The sequence below is a fragment of the Oryctolagus cuniculus genome, chromosome 8 (assembly GCF_051225735.1).
Source record: "Oryctolagus cuniculus isolate XC-2025 breed Fujian yellow rabbit chromosome 8, ASM5122573v1, whole genome shotgun sequence".
Taxonomy (NCBI): Eukaryota; Metazoa; Chordata; class Mammalia; order Lagomorpha; family Leporidae; genus Oryctolagus; species Oryctolagus cuniculus.
Genome location: NC_142874.1, coordinates 29,026,109 through 29,045,273, shown reverse-complemented (window position 1 = coordinate 29,045,273; position 19,165 = coordinate 29,026,109). Strand labels below are relative to the sequence as shown.

General features: G+C 41.0%; 1 protein-coding gene and 1 pseudogene across 1 annotated transcript in view; one reads left to right on the top strand and one right to left on the bottom strand.

Moving 5' to 3' along the window:
* Positions 1 to 19,165, bottom strand: part of LOC103346233 (protein transport protein Sec24B) — a 151,688-nt gene that overhangs the window by 51,004 nt on the left and 81,519 nt on the right. The window lies entirely within an intron of this gene.
* LOC149124949 (structure-specific endonuclease subunit MUS81 pseudogene) lies at positions 14,370 to 16,400 on the top strand (annotated as a pseudogene).

The window sequence follows — 19,165 nt, the reverse complement described above, 5'->3', positions numbered from 1 at the left end:
ATATTTTGAGACTAATCCTGTTTATTACTTTGTTTTTCTAACCATTAACAATACTTACCTGAAATATAACAGTAGATACAATAATATTGTTTTCAAATACTGTATGTTAGACACATTGGTAAACCCTTTTTATGTGGATTTTTGTATTTTAAGTCCCAAAATATCCCAAAGGGAAAAATACTATTTTTTAAAATTTTTAAAAAAAAATTTGACAGAGTTACAGAAAGTAAGAGGGAGAGACAGAGAGAAAGGCCTGCCCTCCATTGGTTCACTCTCCAAATGGCTGCCATGGCTGGCATTGCGCCGATCTGAAGCCAGGAGCCAGGTGCTTCCTCCTGGTCTCCCATGCGGGTGCAGGAGCCCAAACACTTGGGCCACAGCAGAGAGCTGGACTGAAAGAGGAGCAACTAAGACTAGAACCCGGCGCCCATATGGGATGCTGGCACCTCAGGCAGAGGATTAATCAAGTAAGCCACGGTGCCAGCCCCCCCAAAATACTATTATTAATATCCAAATTTGGCCTGTAGAGACATTAAAGCTTTGAAACAGAATGCAGGCCACAGCTATGGTGTAGCAAGTAAAGCTACCACCTGCAGTGCCGGCATTCCATATGGACGCAGGTTAGAATCCCAGCTTTTCCACTTCCAATCCAGCCCTCTGCTATGATTTGGGAAAGCAGAAGATGGCCCAAACACTTGGGCCCCTGCACCCACGTGGGAGACCAGGAAGAAGCTCCTGGCTCTGGATGGGGGCAGTTCTGGCCATTGCAGCCATCTGGGGAAGATTCTCTCTCTCTCTCTCTCTCTCTCTCTCTCTCTCTCTCTCTAATTCTGCCTTTCAAATAAATGAATAAATAATAATAAAAAAGAAATGAAAAATAATGCAATGAGTCTCCAGAATGTCAGCTTGGTTACAGATGGGCTCTGACAGCCAGAAATCTAGTTATGTGCAAATCACATAGTATCTGCATTGCCATAGCTAGTAAGGTAGTAGAGTCAGGTTTGTTAAGACATGCAGCAAAATCTTTTCTCAATTGCCAGTAAGAGAATTGAGGAACACTCAACTCTTTAGGATAAATTTTGTAATAAGGTTTGTTGTGTTTGACAAGATTTTGATTTGGGACCTCTTCAGTATTTTGTTGATTTAAAATGTAACTTATTGTTGGGGGCATTAGTAAAATATGTGACTAAATACTAAGATTCAATTCCGCAGAATCGGTTGGTGCCTTTTGTTTGTTTGTTTTTGTTTTTTAGCTAAACTTGCTCTCCACGGCAGTTCAAAAAAGGGAAGCCCTGTGAACGTTCTAAACTCTATCCAAATTCAAGACAATCCATCCTCTGTTGCCTCCATGCATTTTAGATTTTGATATAATTTGTCACTCTGTCATATCCTTGTTCAAATTAATGCAGTCTGTATTCTCTCAGCTCTTATGCCAGAAGCCACATATGTCTCCTAACTTCAGGGAAATGTTGGTATACACTCTTACTCAATGAACTGTTTCTGAACTTTTAATGGTTTGAATTTGATATGTACGTCACTAAATTTCATCCTCTTCATTAAAAAAAAAAATCACCTCTTATCCAGATATGTAAGCCTAATGGCCAAACTGGCACCACAATTTTTATGGGAGTTTTATCTAATGAGATCATAATAAGCTCTACGATTTAAATCTAAAATAGATCTTGGTTTAGTATTAAAGTGATAGTTTTTTTGTCCTTTATAATATTCACAGCCAACATAGGTTCCTAGTTCTAATCCCTCTGTCAGACTCCAGATGACTCACCATTTCTGTTCTCTGGACTGGATATATTTAATGGTCTTCAGTAATGTCCACCTGGTTCTAAGTAGAATCTGACTCACCACTTCTAAGTTTCTGGGAACTAGTGGCAAACTATGTTAAACTGAGTTAACATAAACTTTCCCTCCCTGGGGAAATAGTCTCTGATATTCAGTTGGAATGCTGTAGGTATAAAAACATGTAAGCCAGTCTGGAAGACATATATATATTATTTGAAGGGGGTGGAGGAAAGAGAGAATGAATGAGAGTGAATCTTCTATTTGCTCTTTCACTCCCCAAACGGCCCCAAGGGCCAGAGCTGGGCCATTCTGAAGCCAGGAACTTCTTCTGGGTCTCCCACATGGGTGCAAAGGCCCAAGGACTTGGGCCATCCTCTGCTGGTTTTCCTGGCTGTTAGTAGAGAGCTAGATTGGAAGTGGAGCAGCTGAGAAGTGAACCGGCACCCATATGGGATGCCAGTGCCACAGGAGGCAGTTTTACCCCCTATGCCACAGTGCTAGCCCCTGAATTTATAGAAATATCAGATCATAATAAACTAAAACTAGAAGGAACTAAGCAGATAACCTATAAATCTGTTGTTTTACAGGTGTTAGAACGAAGGGCACAGAAGCTGTTGACATGACTCGATTTTTCTAGTCCAGCGTACTTTCCACTAATGCAGTTTCTCACTTTTCAGAAGCCTGTATGCTGTAGTTTCTGTCAATGGTCACACAGAAAATACATTTTTAAAAGGTACAAGAAAAGAGTAAAAATAAATATTTTAAGTCTTTAAATACTAGTATTTTTATATATTTTTAAAATTGTATTTAAGGTATGCAAATTCCATGTATTTCCCATATGCAGATTCAGAACATAGAGATACTTCCCCACCCTTCACTTCCTCCCTCCCACACACCAACCCTTCTTCATCCTCCCTCTCCTATTCCCACTCTTAATTGTTACAAAGATCTATTTTCAATTTGCTTAATACTGTAAGGTTAACCCTACACTAATTAAAGAATTCAACAAATAGTATGAAACAAAACAAAACAAAACAAAACAAAACAAAACAAAACAAAACACTGTTCAGTCTCCAGTCCATATTACTGGCTTCTTCCTCCTTCTCCTCTCCATCATCTCTACTCCTTGCCTCCTCAAAAGAGACAGAAAGGTGGGCGCGGTTTTCAGTTGCCCATTTTATTTCTCCTATGCCATGCTCTTATTTCCATTAACTCTTGCTGTCATTCTCCATAAGTTAAAGAGGAAATGATCCATCCTAGCACAAGTAGCCTCTTATCTTTAGTTTACCAATGCCTGAAGGAAAAAGCCGAGGTTTCCCTAAAGTCCTAGTAGAGATAACTCTAGTTCCTTTTTGAGGCCACCTTCTATATGACAAAATGAAACCATAAAATGCCAAGTCAGCTTCCGATAAATCAATTTTTGGCAATCTAGTAAACAAAGTCATGTTAAATAAAAATAGTACATTTTTGTTATTATATTATAATCTCCTGAGCAATATTTGGTCATACTTATTTGTTCAATAATGATAGAAAATAAATAATATATAGATATGCTAATCAGAGAACAGGGTAGGAGGATATCATTTATCGCCTTCCTTCTAATCTAATAAAGGCAATAAATCCAACTCACAGCCATCAATTGTTTTGTGTCATCAATCAATTGAGTCTTTGTTTATTCTATATGGAGAAAATGCAGTCAAAAAAGAAAAAAAAAAACCACGCCCCACACGCACTATGAGAAAATCTCTCTTCTCTGGAAGACATTTAGGATGATGTCAGACATTTGAACTGTGGTTCTTTTATTGGTTCATTACACTTCATTTTAAAGATTAACTGATTTTGCTCTTCAGTGAACCCATATTTCTGTATCTGAAGATTTCTTGAGATTAAGCAGACATCTAGTTCACTTTAGGTACTTGTGGTTTATCTCAACTGATGAGATATTCAGATATAATTCTACATAACATGATTTCATGAAGAAAAGCAATTCAAACTAGACAGAAAACTATCCAAAAGATTTTACACCAGACATCCTGTGGTTCCCCTCATGGAATGTAGAAAATTTTAATGTCAGTTTTTCATGAAGATTTGAAGACTGGATAAATTCTCTCATGCATCAAGTATGGTAATAATATCTTTACTATCATACACATAGTACTACTGTGGTGAGTGGACTGTCTTTTCATAAATGCACAGAAATGTATTTTATTACTAAGATCAAATAAACCTCAAACAGATAATGTTACCAAGATTATGACAACAGAAAAAAGTTCAGAAGTCCTTTATTGAACCTAAAGTTTGGAAACTAAATGCAAATTGTTTTAAAGCCCGTGGGAACAACTTCCTTTCCTTTGAGTAATCAAACATGATTTGTTCCCTATAATATCATTTCACCACTTTCAGTGTTACATTATTTGTGAGGTTTCTGCATTTATAATTCCCTGGAAAGAATAGGTGGACAAATATCTTACTGGTAGATGTGAATATTTTTCCAGAAAATTTTATGATTGAAATATGGAATTAAGACTAAGTAATGTGCAAGCTACACATGTAGGTAAGTCTTTAAACCTCAAACTTCCCAGGAACCATGCATTACTCAACCCAGTACAGTATTTTACCCATATCAAGTACTAAATAATTTACTAATAATTGATAAAAACCAAAAAAAAATACAACCTTATATTACACACCAGTTTTCCCTGAAAAATCAAGGTAGGTTCAAAATTTTTCATATTTGCCTAATCACCATTAAATCACAGGATGATAATTCATGCATTTTCCCTCAAATGCATTCTGGACATGTCCCTTCAGCTCATACAATCAGTACTTCTAGGGGCCATATCTAAGCACTAAGCTGGTTTGAAACAGCAATGGGTGAAATCATTGTTTTCAAGAGTCTATGGAAACACATCTAACCCAGCAAGCTTTTGCTGAACTTAAAACACATTTTCAATAATCACAAAACTTACTCATACTTATTTCAACAAAAAAGATTAGAAAGCAATTGAGACACAACCATTTTAACACTGCTGTAATTTTAAATGATACGGTTTCTGCCTCTCAGATTCGTGAGGGCATTGGCAATGCTGGCAGTAAAGAAACCAGTTCATACCTTGCAGGTTCAGCGATCCATGCCCGTGCTACTAAAGATGTATCTATTGCAGCCTTCCTTTCACTGACCAACCTACAAAATGGACAGGCTCACGATATGTGAAATGCAAATACCTTGTTATTCAATAACTATATCTTAATGTATCTAATATCTTGATGTTATAAATGTTAAAAATTTTGTAAGTCAAAAACAAACAAAAATCTCAAATTTTATAAGGATGCAAGTATGAGCTACAACTGCTGCTATTATAGCCTGAATGTGATACAGGAAAAAAGGGGCTGCAAATGTCAGCATAAGAGGCCCAAGTGCTTCAAGAAAAACTAATAAAATATTGAAATAAAATTAATCATTAAATGTTTTTGTAATTATAATTATGTCTTATAATTCAAATAGTGTGTTCCAAATAACTTTTTTCTTTAAGCTCAATTCTAATACTTTGTAACAGTTGAAGAATTATATTTTTTTAGAATCTGGTTTTCAGAGAAACTTGATGCTATGGTGAGATTTCATTGCCACTGCAATAGTGTTAAATGGTGGGGCCTTCAAGAGATGACTAATGATAGGCCCTGTGAATGGATCAATGCCATTGGCTCTTGATAAAAAGAATAAACTCAGCCCTACTCTCTTCTTTGGGTGCATGTACTCTCACCACCTGAGAGCTTTCACCATATTATATACAGCAGAGGGCCCTCACCAGATGCGGCTGCCCTGATGTTGGCCTTCCCAGCCTCCAGAACTGGGAGCCAAATAAGGTTTTCTTTGTAATTCCCACAGCCTGTAGTATTGGTATGGCAGCAGAAACTGGACAAAGGCACTTGATAAACTAAGTTTAATGCTAATCATCTTTTGGGCCCCTAGTAAATATTTGTAAGAAGTTATAGTGACAATAATAAGCTATTTAATTCTCATAATCAACTTAATAATTACTATATTTCTGTATTTTTAGCTTCTATGTTCCATCTCCCTTTACTTTAATGCTCAACATGGGATTTAAAATTCTTATTTCACACACCAAGTCAACTGTTTCCTCAGTGACCCAGGAGGTCGTATTGACTTCACAGCTATAAACCAGACATATTCTCAAAGGAGGGTGTGTCAGTCCTGGGCTCGAGATAAGTAAATCTATATTACCAAATGGAAAAAATGCATTGTTTTAAATAACTACAAACCTACACTATTGTCTCCAATAATTCTGTCTTATATACATCTGGAAGAAAATGTGCTGAGTTTCACTGTGTTTTTTTTTTTCTTTTAAATGTCCAAATCAAATTGATTCCCTAACAGTAACTGTGAGTGGTATGAGTCCAAAAGTTTGGTTTTTTTTAGAGGTATGGATGGGATCAGGAAAGTCGATCCTATTCCTTTAGCTGTATCACAACAAACTCAAAGAGGCCAAGAATCCATCCTGAGAAGTGGATTGTAGCATCTTTTCTGAAGGATGATGTAAGTCTATAACATTATCAGCAACTGTTCCTTTATTGCCAGGATAAATCTCATGCTGAAACTTAATTTTTAATTTTCTGGTATCTAAAAGAGATGAAAACTAAAATGATTCTATCATAAATATTTACATCTTTCAAATCTATATTAGCCATTAGGACACAAATGCAATCTTACCCCAAAATAATGATAGCTATTCTAATACATCTACTATAACCAGGAAGTCTTCAAACCTTTTTATTTGAAAGGCAGAGTTGGGGTGAGGGGAGAGAGAAGAGGGAAAATAGAAGGAGGAAGGGAGAGAAGGGGGGAGAGATTTTATTTTTAAAGACATTTATTTATTTGAGAGGTAGAGTTAGAGAGAGGGAGAGGCAGAGAGAAAGGTCTTGTATCTACTGGTTCACTCCCCAAATGGCCATAACAGCCTGAGTTGAGCTGATCTGAAGCCAAGAACCAGGTGTTTCTTCTGGGTCTCCCACATGGGTACAGGGGCCCAAGCACTTGGGCCATCTTCCACTGCTTTCCCATTAGCACAGCACTGGATCAGAAGAGGAGTAGCCAGGATATGAACTGGTGCCCATATGGGATCCCGGTGCTGCAGGTGTTGGCTTTATCCACTATGCTACAGTGTCAGCCCCAGAGAGAGAGATCTTGTATCCACTGGTTCATTCCCCAAATGGTCACAAAGGCTGTGGCTCAACCAGGCCAAAGCCAGGAGCCACGAACTCCATGTAGGTCTGCCACGTGTGGCAGGGTTTTAGGCACTTGGGCCATCTTCCATCACTTTCCCAGGCACATTAGCAGGGACCTGCATCAGAAGTAGAGCAGCCAGGACTCCAGCAGGTGCTCATATGGGATGCTGCTGTCTCAGGCAACATAACCCACTTTGCCACAACACCAGCTCCTTAGGCCTCAATCTTATTCTTAATTCTGCTCTTAAGAAGCCATACTACAGGGGTGGGCATTTGGCACAGCAGTTAAGATGCCACTTGGGATATCCATATCCCATATCACAGTGCCTGAGTTGTGATGCCATCTTCACTCCTAATTCAACCTTACTGCTAATTGAACCCTGAATTGGGTTCCTGGTTCCTGGGCCTCTGGGGAATGAACAATGCACTGGAGGTCTCTCCCTCTATTTCTCCCTGATCGCTCTCAAATAATACCATTTTTAAAAAGAATATGGAAATTTGGGATATATTTAAGAGCATAATTTAAGAGCACAGAAATTTGGGGGTACATTTTTACTAGAGAACATTAGAACTTATTACATTCCAACTTAACCTACTGAACTACTTATGATGGTTCTATGTCCTGAATACTGACTTTAGAACCTGAAATTCCCAAAGCTTGAGGATGTAGGTAAGTAGTGGGTGAGAGTTTCTAACAACTGCTAACACCAAAAAACAAGTCAGAAAAGATTCCTGAAAGAGTATGAGGCACATCCCCCCAACCTTGATCTTAAGAGAGAAATTTCATTGTGTTTTTGATCATAAAATAAACTGTGTTTTGCAAACTATCCTCTCTACTGTATTTATCAGTTAGGGCTTATTAATCAGCCTACTGTCTAAGAAAATGTCTTTTTTCTAGCAGGGCCTCAAAGTGTTAAATGATGAGAGTCCCATATTCACTAGGAAATTGTCTTTTCAACCACAGATAGCGTACCAACTAGTATATGACAGATGCTAAGACAGTGACATCTATACATAAAAATATACAGATTATATATCTAAGAAGTATGTCTGTATCTACTGATTTTGAAATATAAATCTCAGAATTTATACAATACTTCCAAGTAAATACCTTAAGATGCTAAATTAAAATTTATTTTATGGCTTTATATACACTCAACTTCTGTTCTGAAATTTTTAATTGCTTTAAATATTCTCAATGCTTCTTTTATCCTTTAAGAATACATATGCCACATGAGAAACAATGACTTTATCAGCTCTTGTCCTGACTGTTGATGTACAATGTAATACTTTATCCATTTTAGTATTTTTTTTTGTTCTAGTACTATTGGTTGAACTCTGTAATTAACACACAATTATTCTTAGGTGTTTAAATTTTAACTGAAAAGTGATCCCTGTTAAATATAAGAGTGGGAATAAGAGAGGGAGGAGATGTACAATTTGGGACATGCTCAATCAGACTTGTCCCAAATGGTGGAGTTAGAAAAGTGCCTGGGAATTCCAATACAATCCCATCAAGGTGGCATGTACCAATGCCATCTCACTAGTCCAAGTGATCAATTTCAGTTCACAATTGATCACACTGATAGGTCTAAGAGTCAAAGAGATCACACAAACAAGACTAGTGTCTGCTAATACTAGCTGATAGAATCAAAAAGGGATAGAACAATCCAGCACGGGAAGCGGGATACACAGCAGACTCATAGAATGGCAGATGTCCTAAATAGTACTCTGGCCTCAGAATCAGCCCTTAAGGTATTTGGATATGGCTGAAGAGCCCATGGGAGTATTTTAGGCATGGAAAGCCAAGACACTCTGGAAAAAAAAAAAAGAAGACGATGACGACCACCTAAATGAAAGATCTCTGTGAGTGAGATCCCGGTGGAAAGAACGGGGACATCAAAGACGGAGGTACCTTTCTCTGAAGGGAGGAGAGAACTTCCACTTTGACTATGACCCTGTCTGAATAAGATCGAAATAGGCGAACCCATAAGGCTTCCGTAGCCATGGCAACTCATGACTAGAGCCTAGGGAGATTACTGACGCCATAAACAAGAGCGTCAAATGTTAAGTCAACAACAGGAGTCACTGTTTACTCATGTGGGATTTGTCCTTAATGTGTTGTCCAATGTGAAATAATGCTATAACTAGTACTCAAACAGTATTTTACACTTTGTGTCTCTGTGTGGGTGCAAACTGATGAAATCTTTACTTAATATATACTAAATCGACCTTCTGTATATAAATATGATTGAAGATGAATCTTGATGTGAATGGAAGGGGAGAGGGAGCAGGAGATGGAGGGGGTGCGAGTGGGAGGGAAATTATGGGGGGGAAGCCATTGTAATCCATAAACTGTACTTTGGAAGTTTAAATTTACTAAAAAAAAAAAAAGAATACATATGCCTTTTATAAATAATCACAGTTTTTGCAGGCTAGGTGATAACAGTAATAAACAGATAATATCCTCTGTTTAAAAAGAAAGGAAAAGGAAGACAAGGGGGAAAAATGACCAAATTGGCTTAGGGATATGTCATTCAGGTTTTGAACAACTCTGTTGGGCCCCGTGCTATGGCATAGTAGGTTTAACTTCCACCTGCAGTGCTGGCATCCCATAAGGGCACCAGTTCTAGTCCTATCTGCTCTACTTCCAACCCCTGCTAATGACCTAGGAAAGCAGTGGAAGATGGCCTAAGTGCTTGGGCCCCTTCACCCATGTGGGAGACTGGGAAGAAGCTCCTGGCTCTGGATAGGCCTAGCTCTGGCCATTGAGACCATTTAGAAAGTGAACCAATGCACTTACTCCTCATGTAGGATCTCTGTACTTAATGTGCTGTACATTGTGATTTAATGCTATAACTAGTACTCAAACAGTATTTTTCACTTTGTGTTTCTATGTGGGTACAAACTGTTGAAATCTTTACTTAATATATGCTAAACTGATCTTCTGTATATAAAGAGAATCAAAAATGAATCTTGATGTGAATGGAAGCGGGGAGGGAGAGAGAAAGGGGAGGTTTGCGGGTGGGAGGGAAGTTATGGGGGGGGAAGCCATTGTAATCCATAAGCTGTACTTTGGAAATTTATATTCATTAAATAAAAGTTAAAAAAAAAGAAAGTGAACCAATGGATGTTCTAAGACCTCTCTGTCTCTCCCTCTCTGTAACTCTACTTCTCAAATAAATAAAATGTAAAGAGTAGTGGTCATGAAATATAAAAAAAGGAATGATTGGAATTGACCCCTAAAATATGTGTGGAATCTTTCTGGGTCATTTAGAGAATCATATACTGAGGTCTCTTCAGTGACTGCATTGAAAGAAACAAGACTACTCATACATGTCAAAGCTTACAAGTATGTTTAAATATCACTTACCTTATCTAAAAACCTCATCCTTGAGTTTGCATAGATTTTCACATACTAGGTTTACTTATTTCATCTGTACTTCTTAGAGACTAAAAGAACTAAATCTCAGCCAAAAAATGAAAATAAAGTTATAAAATATGTTAGAAATTCATGCTTCCACCAATTCAGTAGAAAAATGAGTCAGAGTGTCGTGTAACTGGAGTATTTTTTAAAATACAGATATTTGACCCACGCTTCCAGAAAATCTGATCTAATCAGCCTGCAGCGAGCCTCTGGGAAGTCTGAACTATTCATGATTCTCCAGCTGATCATGATGCAGGTGGCCTTGGACCCACACTTTGAGAATCATGGCAGTCAGCTCTCACGAAGGTTAGTCTACAATTACATAGTCACTTCAACAGCTATCTGACAACAGCTGCTGAAAATAATCTATATCGAGTAGTTCTCAGTAAATATTTAATATTGACTTGTCCTTACTAAATAGAAGAAATTTTGAGAAGAATCATTTAATTCATATATAACATTTTCAGCTATACTATGTTCAATATTAACCAAGGGTAATCTATTAATCTCAAGGAAAAGTCTCAGTGTTTCCCTTCTTTCTTAGCTATTAGAGCAGGCAAAAGTGAATTTTATGATGGCTTGTTCTGCAACTGAAACTATGCTATAGCACTCTCCAGATCCAGAAGCAAAATATACAAGGACCACCCTCCCTTGACAGGCAGGGTGCACTAAGTTTCTGGCATGACCATGGGTTCCCTGGCAGTGCAGTGGTCAAGTGAGGCAAATGTGTTTCATCTTTGCTGATTTATGAACAGCCTTGGGGTAACATGCATCATTCTTTAAACAAACTGTCTCCTTAAAAGCCCAAGTGCAAGACTGACTACAATGATCATTGTTGTAAAATTAATTTACAGTATAGGTCTAAGGTAGTATTAAATTGGGAAGTGAGAATGAATGAAAACACACAACAGACATTTTAATACCTCAGGAAAAATTCCAGTAGAGACATCTGGAAAAAATATAGAATACCTTGAAGGTTGGGAGAGGTTTCCCTAGCCTTCCCTAAGGAAAACTGGATTCCTAAAAAGCTAAATTTGAAAGGCCTTCCCGATTGAGGCATTTTGTTGTGACTTTAACCACAATTTTGCCTTGTTATCTGCACAAGTGTGGTTTATAAAAAGATGGTACAAACATGAATTTGCAAGTTCTGAACTATTGTTCTGAGATGAAATACAGGGTTAAATTCCTGTAAGCCTTTGGGTGGTATTTTCACCAATCATTTAATAGATAACCTTGCATTATGCAAGTTCTGTTTAGACACCTTAAGTAGTATATTTTGTTGATTCAAGAACACTGAGCTCACCAGCAGCAGTTAACTCAGGCCTATGCAAAGCTTATCTATCACATGTAACTTCTCTGGTAAGGTACATCTCTGCCTTCTCACACTAAGGAGGGGTTGACGGCACTTCAGCACTATGTTTGGGGGTCATTTTAAAGAGCAATGGCACTGAACAGACTGGGAAAGAGACACTTGTTTACATTAATAGAGTTGAACCAAGAAGGCAGAGCATCACTTATTGGAGTATTGGCCAACACAAATTTTGTCACTCTACACATGACTGTGACCATGCCATGATACTCACTTGAGGGTTAGAATGAAAGGTTGCCAGTAGATAAGTTGCAAATACAGAATCACTGAATCATAGAGATCAACTGTCCTTTCAGCATCAAGATCATTAAAGCCATACCATCAAGGTGAAATCCCTATCTGATTTCATACACACAGGGCTGTGTTTTCTAAGGTCCTTTTTCAATGATGTAATACAATATATGACTGTCCCATTAATAGTATAGTGTATAACATTTTCAGTTATTTTTCTCTCTTCTACCTCATGACATGTCATACTCCTAGTGTTGCCTTAGTTAGGGTATCTTTGCGTGTCAGAAGATGATATAAAATTTATCAAAGATATGTTAAGAGTCATATGAAGCCTATTTAAATTGTTAAAAAGCAGATAATTTATGCCAAGGTCAGGATATCAATCCAAAGGTCCTACTTCAAAAGCAGTTATTAAAAAAAATTAATGGAAAAAGAACATTCAAATAGATTCCTTAAATCACTGACACAGAGGAGAAATGGAGTTAGGTAGTATAGAAATATTATTACCCAAAACAGAAATCCAAAACTGTTGCTAAAAACTGAAGTAAAAGTATTCATGGCCAAAGTTACTCAATATAATTGTGACACATAACTACTGTTATTCCACACTGAATACATTCTAGTATCCTAGAGCTGAATACCCCTACTTGAGCCTCATTTTTTGTGACAAACTAATCTATATATTTTAGAATTCTATATTGTAGAAGTTCTAAGATGTAGTTATTATTTAGTTCACATTCCCCATTTTACATGTATGATTTTCATGACTCCTCAGCTCAGCTTACACTAACCTCAAACTACACCACATTCTTGTAGGTAGTGTATGATATTATATATCAAAGAGGGCAAAATATCAGAGAGAAATCCAGGAAAGACAACTGCAGGAAGGCAGGGTTCTTTTTACATGACATGAGGTAAGGGATGTGATAAAAGATGAACACTGTAGCTATGCTTACTTTATCATTTTTTGACTACTATGAATTCCTTCCTGATCATCCACACTAAATATAATTTTTTTTTTGACAGGCAGAGTGGACAGAGAGAAAGGTCTTCCTTTTGCCGTTGGTTCACCCTCCAATGGCTGCCGCAGCTGGCACGCTGTGGCCAGTGCACCGCGCTGATCCGATGGCAGGAGCCAGGTACTTATCCTGGTCTCCCATGGGGTGCAGGGCCCAAGCACTTGGGCCATCCTCCACTGCACTCCCTGGCCACAGCAGAGAGCTGGCCTGGAAGAGGGGCAACCGGGACAGAATCCGGAGCCCCGACCAGGACTAGAACCCGGTGTGCCGGCGCCACAAGGTGAAGGATTAGCCTAGTGAGCCGCGGCGCCGGCCACTAAATAGAATTTTATAAATGCAGTTATTCATGTTATGTATTCAAAGAGATGTTTCTTTAATGTTAAGATGCAACCCAGAACAACAGAAAAGCATGGCCTTGGACATCAGACAGACCTGATTTAAACCCAAGCCTTCCCAGTTACTAAAGGTGTGATCTTAGGAAATTAGAAACTTTCTAACCTTGTTTCCTAATGTGCAGAATAGGAAAATAAAATTCTTACATAAAATGCTTGTGTTATGAAACTAAACCGGTTAAAGTATAAACAGCATCTGAGGTAGAACTTAGCTATATACAGTATGTATAATATTCAACACACGATAATTCTTTGGCACTGGGCAATGTCAAAGAATTTTGAAGTTATTATCTCAGTTTCTTGGGTTAGCCTAGATGTCACCAAAAAATCTGATTATGATTATGATTGCTGTTAATTTCACAAATCATCCAGTTCTGTATACAATTTACAGAGTAAGTTAATAAGAGAAAAATGTACCTTCAAATCAGAAGCACAAAACATCGATACTTTATCAATAAAGCCACACCATAAACGTGAGGACATATCATAATCTATGCTGACAGTTTTTCCCTCCAAGTCTTTGTCACAATATAATCCAAATTCATTATATGAACTGATTTTATAACATGCCATGATGAAAAAATAAGTGATGCAGTTAAATATTACAGTATCATTCAATAAAAGTTACAGGATGACTTTAGATACTGAATCCGAAAATGTTGATGCTAAGGAACATTTCTGTAAATTCTGGCTGAAATATTGATTTGCCTTTTGAACGTATAGAGTAAAAAAAAACAAGCCTTTGTCTTCAACAGATAGATTTTCAGACTGAATTATCCTAATAATGTTTCAGCCTTGTAATGCACTTGTGTAACTCCCAAGAAAGATACCAAGAGTCTTAGCCCCATAATAATGTCCTGATGTAAGGCTGCATTCTCTTTTACTACAAAAAAGAAAAAAATCCGGCGCCAGAAAAGCCGACCGCGGCCGGGCGGGGACACCGAGGCGAGAGGTGGCCGCGGCTGCGCTGGGCTCTGGCCACTGAGGGCCGCGCGGGGGCGGGGAGGGCGGCGGGAGGCGCCTGTCGGGCTGGGCCACGTGACTGCAGAGGTTCCCGCCCTCAGTCCCTACCCCGGCCAGGTGTTCGAATCCAGCCACAGACCTGGCGGCGGCCCGGCCCCGCGGGCGCCGGGGCTCATGGCGGCGCCGGTCCGCCTGGGCCGGAAGCGCCCGCTGCCCGAGTGCCCGAACCCGCTCTTCGTGCGCTGGCTCACCGAGTGGCGCGACGAGGCGGCCAGCAGGGGGCGCCGCACGCGCTTCGTGTTTCAGAAGGCCCTGCGCTCCCTCCGGCGGTACCCACTGCCCCTGCGCAGCGGGAAGGAAGCTAAGATCCTGCAGCACTTCGGAGACGGGCTCTGCAGGATGCTGGAGGAGCGGCTGCGCCAGCACGGAGCGTCCGGCGGCGGCGGCGATGGCGATGGCGATGGCCAGGGCTCACCTTCCGGAGCGAGGAGTGCCCCCGGCGAAGGGCCGCCCGCCCAGGCCCAGGCCCCTCCCGTGGCAGCCTCCGCGCAGCCCCAGGCCGGCGGCTCCGGTGGCTACTGGCCGGCTCGGCACTCAGGGGCCCGGGCGGTGCTGCTGCTGCTGTACCAGGAGCACCTGAACCCCGAGGGCGAGGCTTCCTGACCAAGGAGGAGCTGCTGCAGCGGTGCGCTCAGATGGCCGCCAGGGTCACTCCCGGGAGCTCGCGGTCCTGGCCAGCGCTCCGCTCCCTGCTCCACAAGAACCTGGTGCTCAGGGCGCACCAGCCAGCCAGGTACTCGCTCACCGCGGAGGGCCTGGAGCTGGCCCAGAAGCTGGCTGAATCAGGACCGCGCTCGGTGGACGCGGGCGTGGGGCCTGAGCAGCCTCCCGGGGAGGAGTCGGCAGTGCCAGGGGCGGCCCCGGCTGAGCTTGGCGCCAGCGCGGGGAGTGTCCAGCAGGCAGCGCTGGAGCTGGGGCCCGGGGAGTACAGGGTGCTGTTGTGTGTGGACGTTGGTGAGACCAGGGGGGCGGGGCACAGGCCCGAGCTACTCCGAGAACTCCAGCGGCTGCGTGTGAGCCACACGGTGCGCAAGCTGCACGTCGGGGACTTTGTGTGGGTGGCCCAGGAGACCCAGCCCAGGGACCCAGCAAGGCCAGGGGAGCTGGTGCTGGACCACATCGTGGAGCGCAAGCGGCTGGACGACCTGTGCAGCAGCATCGTGGACGGCCGCTTCCGGGAGCAGAAGTTCCGGCTAAAGCGCTGCGGCCTGGGGCGCCGAGTGTACCTGGTGGAGGAGCACGGCCCGGCCCAGAACCTCAGCCTCCCAGAGAGCACGCTGCTGCAGGCCGTCACCAACACCCAGGTCATCGACGGCTTCTTCGTGAAGCACACGGCGGATATCAAGGAGTCGGTGGCCTACCGGGCCCCTCATGACTCGGGGCCTGCAGAGTCTCTATCAGGGCCACACCCTACGCAGCCGCCCCTGGGAGCCCCCTGGGGACCCGGGATCTGAGACCAGGCCCAGCCCGAACCCCCTGTGCTCACTCCTCACCTTCAGTGACTTCAACGCGGGAGCCATCAAGAACAAGGCCCAGTCCGTGCGAGAGGTCTTTGCGCGGCAGCTGATGCAGGTGCGTGGAGTGAGTGGGGAGAAGGCAGCGGCGCTGGTGGATCGATACAGCACCCCGTCCAGCCTCTTGGCCGCCTATGATGCCTGTGGCAGCCCCGAGGAGCAGGAGATGTTGCTCAGCACCGTCAAGTGCGGGCGTCTGCAGAGGAACCTGGGGCCTGTTCTGAGCAGGACCTTATCCCAGCTCTACTGCAGCTGCGGCCCGCTGACCTGAGCTATTCCGGGAGGCAGAACCCCGGCTCCCTCCCTCCCTCCCTCCCTCCCAGGCCTTTTAACCAGGGCCTCGGGCCACAATAAAAATGAAGTCTGCAGCCAAAAAAAAAAAAATCCATTCAATTGTTCTGCAGTTACATCCAGAGAGGCTTTCTTTCCCCTGCAAAATATATATAAGTAACCTCTGTGACAAATCATATGATTTGGGCTAGACTAAAGGAACAGTGCATTATAAATCAGTGTCTCGTTTTGCTAAAATCATCTTAAAATAGCTGCAAGTGGATCAATGTCTCAGATGCTCCTTCATCGCACCCACATTCTCAAAAGCATCAATGACAAAACACTAACTGATGAAGGCAGAGGAGCAGCTGGCTCCATGGCTCCATGAAAAGAATGTTCTGAAAACAGTTCAAGAATGTTTGATGCACTTCACAAGGATTCTATTCTAAAATCTCAAAGCCACATTAAAAAGTGATAATTGCTATCTAGAGTAGAGTAGAAAGCGGACGTCTGAAATGCTGGAAGTAGACCAAATGTTAGCAACAACATTTTGGGGGTACTTACAGATTTCTCCTTCTCTCTTCCTTCCAAAGAAGGCTCAGCTACTTATTATGAATTCAGTGATCTGGGGTCGGTTTTATTTCTTTGAGAGGCATAGAGCTTTAATGCTAATTCATTTGTATAGCATTCCAACTCACTTAGCAGGACAGAAGAATGTGCTGCCTAATGAAAATATAATCACTCTTATAATTAATGAGTAAATGAAGTACTTATAGTTTCCATTTTATATTGAGGTTGTTGAATTTGTGTTCTCTTTCTTCTTCTTTGTCCCTGCAAGTTAATTATCCTTGGGTTTCCTGCCATAGTACCTTAGTTGCCATTTTCATTCTGGTTTTAACTAGTACAAAATTATCTTACCTTATGAATGTCAGGAAGGAGGCACTGAAAAATGGTATTGTGTTTTTTCCCTTTTCCTATTGTAAAAATCATATTTAATTCCATTTGCTTGAGGAATCTCATTGAATGAGCATGGGGAAACTGATTCAAAAACCCAACTATAATATAAGCTATGTGTGTGACCTTTCATAGTATGATTTATCATCTTAAGATGCAATTTAATGATCTTACTAGGAGAAAAGTAATGATTATAATAATATTGATCCACTTCACAAAGATATTGTGAGGCATGACTAATAAATGAGCCATCTGACATTACTATATAGTAAATGAGGCCCCATTAATCATGCTATGATGTTCTGTAGTGGGTAATTATAAGCCCCCAGGGGTTACAGTACACAATGAATCTGAGTTAATACCACTGATAGGTACAACTCTGTCACTCTTTTCCAGCTACTGATAATTTCATGCTTAGCTGAACACAGCTAATACTTCCACCAAACATAGCAATGCACTTGACAAAGTACCCAACTTGGTTAACTGACTGCAATAGTATACTTCTTAGCTTCAAATATATTCCAATTTCTTATTGATCTATTCCATACAAACCTGTTCTCAATGGTCAATCCATAATCCCACACAATTTCTGGGAGCTACTCCATTCAAACCTTACTGCATTACAAAAAACCTTAATGGGTAGGGGCCAGCGCTGTGTGGCATAGTGGGTAAAGCCACTGCCTGTAGTGCCAGCATCCCATATGGGCACTGGTTCGAGTCCTGGCTGCTCCACCTCCAATCCAGCTCTCTGCTATGGTGTGGGAAAGCAGTGGAAGATGGCCCAAGTCCTTGGGCCCCTGCACCCACGTGGGAGACCCAGAAGAGACTGCAATAATCTTTTTGCTCCTCTAGAAAAATAGTTTAGAAGGAAAAGTTTCTGGGAAAAATAGTAATTTAGTTTTAACTTGTATAGAAACATTACTGAAAAAGAAATAAAGGATTCTAAATAGTTTGTAAATATGTAAATTTAAACTCTGATAAAGAAAAATTGTAACTAGCAACTACACTCGTTGGGTGTGACCTGAATCACTTATGTACAAGAGACAAAAGTTACAACATGCTCTATTTCATAAAAATGATAGATATTATGTCAGCATCTTAGTAGCAGTACTTAGCTGTCTTTCAAAGGTGACCAGAAAAGAAATACTTGTATAAAACCATTTCTAATGTGACGTACACATTACAAAAAGTGCTGAGGTATATGACTGCTAAAATAAATGGTACAAGTAAGGAAATACAAAGCTAGAGCAATTTATCCATGAAGGGAGATGGATAGAACATCTTATACATGAGGTATTCTGTAAAGTTCTCTTTCAGAGCTCAATGTAGTTTGGATTAGGGTTCACCCAGATGGAACTTCTCAGATGCAAAATTTACAAGGGTATAACTCTTCAACCAGGGCAGTAAAAAGAGAAATAAAAATTATATGAACAAACAAGAAAGGTGCCCTAAGGGTCATTTTCAAGCCAAGATTGGCAAATTTCCACTATACTAGTGCACAGAATATATACTCATAAAGGAATGGTTTGATGGCAATCTTTAAATCAACTTTTCTTGAATCGATTCTATCATCGCTGAAAGAATAACATGGCTTCTCTAAACTTTCAGGAATATACATCTAATTAAAAATCTGTCTAAAATCCACCATTCTTCAAAGGCCCATCACTAGGCTACCATCTCCAGTAGACATACTTTCAAGCCTGCCCTCTACCCTGGCCTGAGTGATCTTCTCCATTTGAATGCCCCATATAAATCCATCTTTCTTACAGTGTATTAGTATTTTGTCTTGCATAGCATGGGACACAGTGTTGTCACAGTTATCAACAGATTCCATGCACATAGAAAGGCCTGGGCTCACACTCTGCTGTTGCCACTTGAGCTAGTGATTGAGCCTCTCGGTGCCTGTTTTCTAAGCTATAAGATAA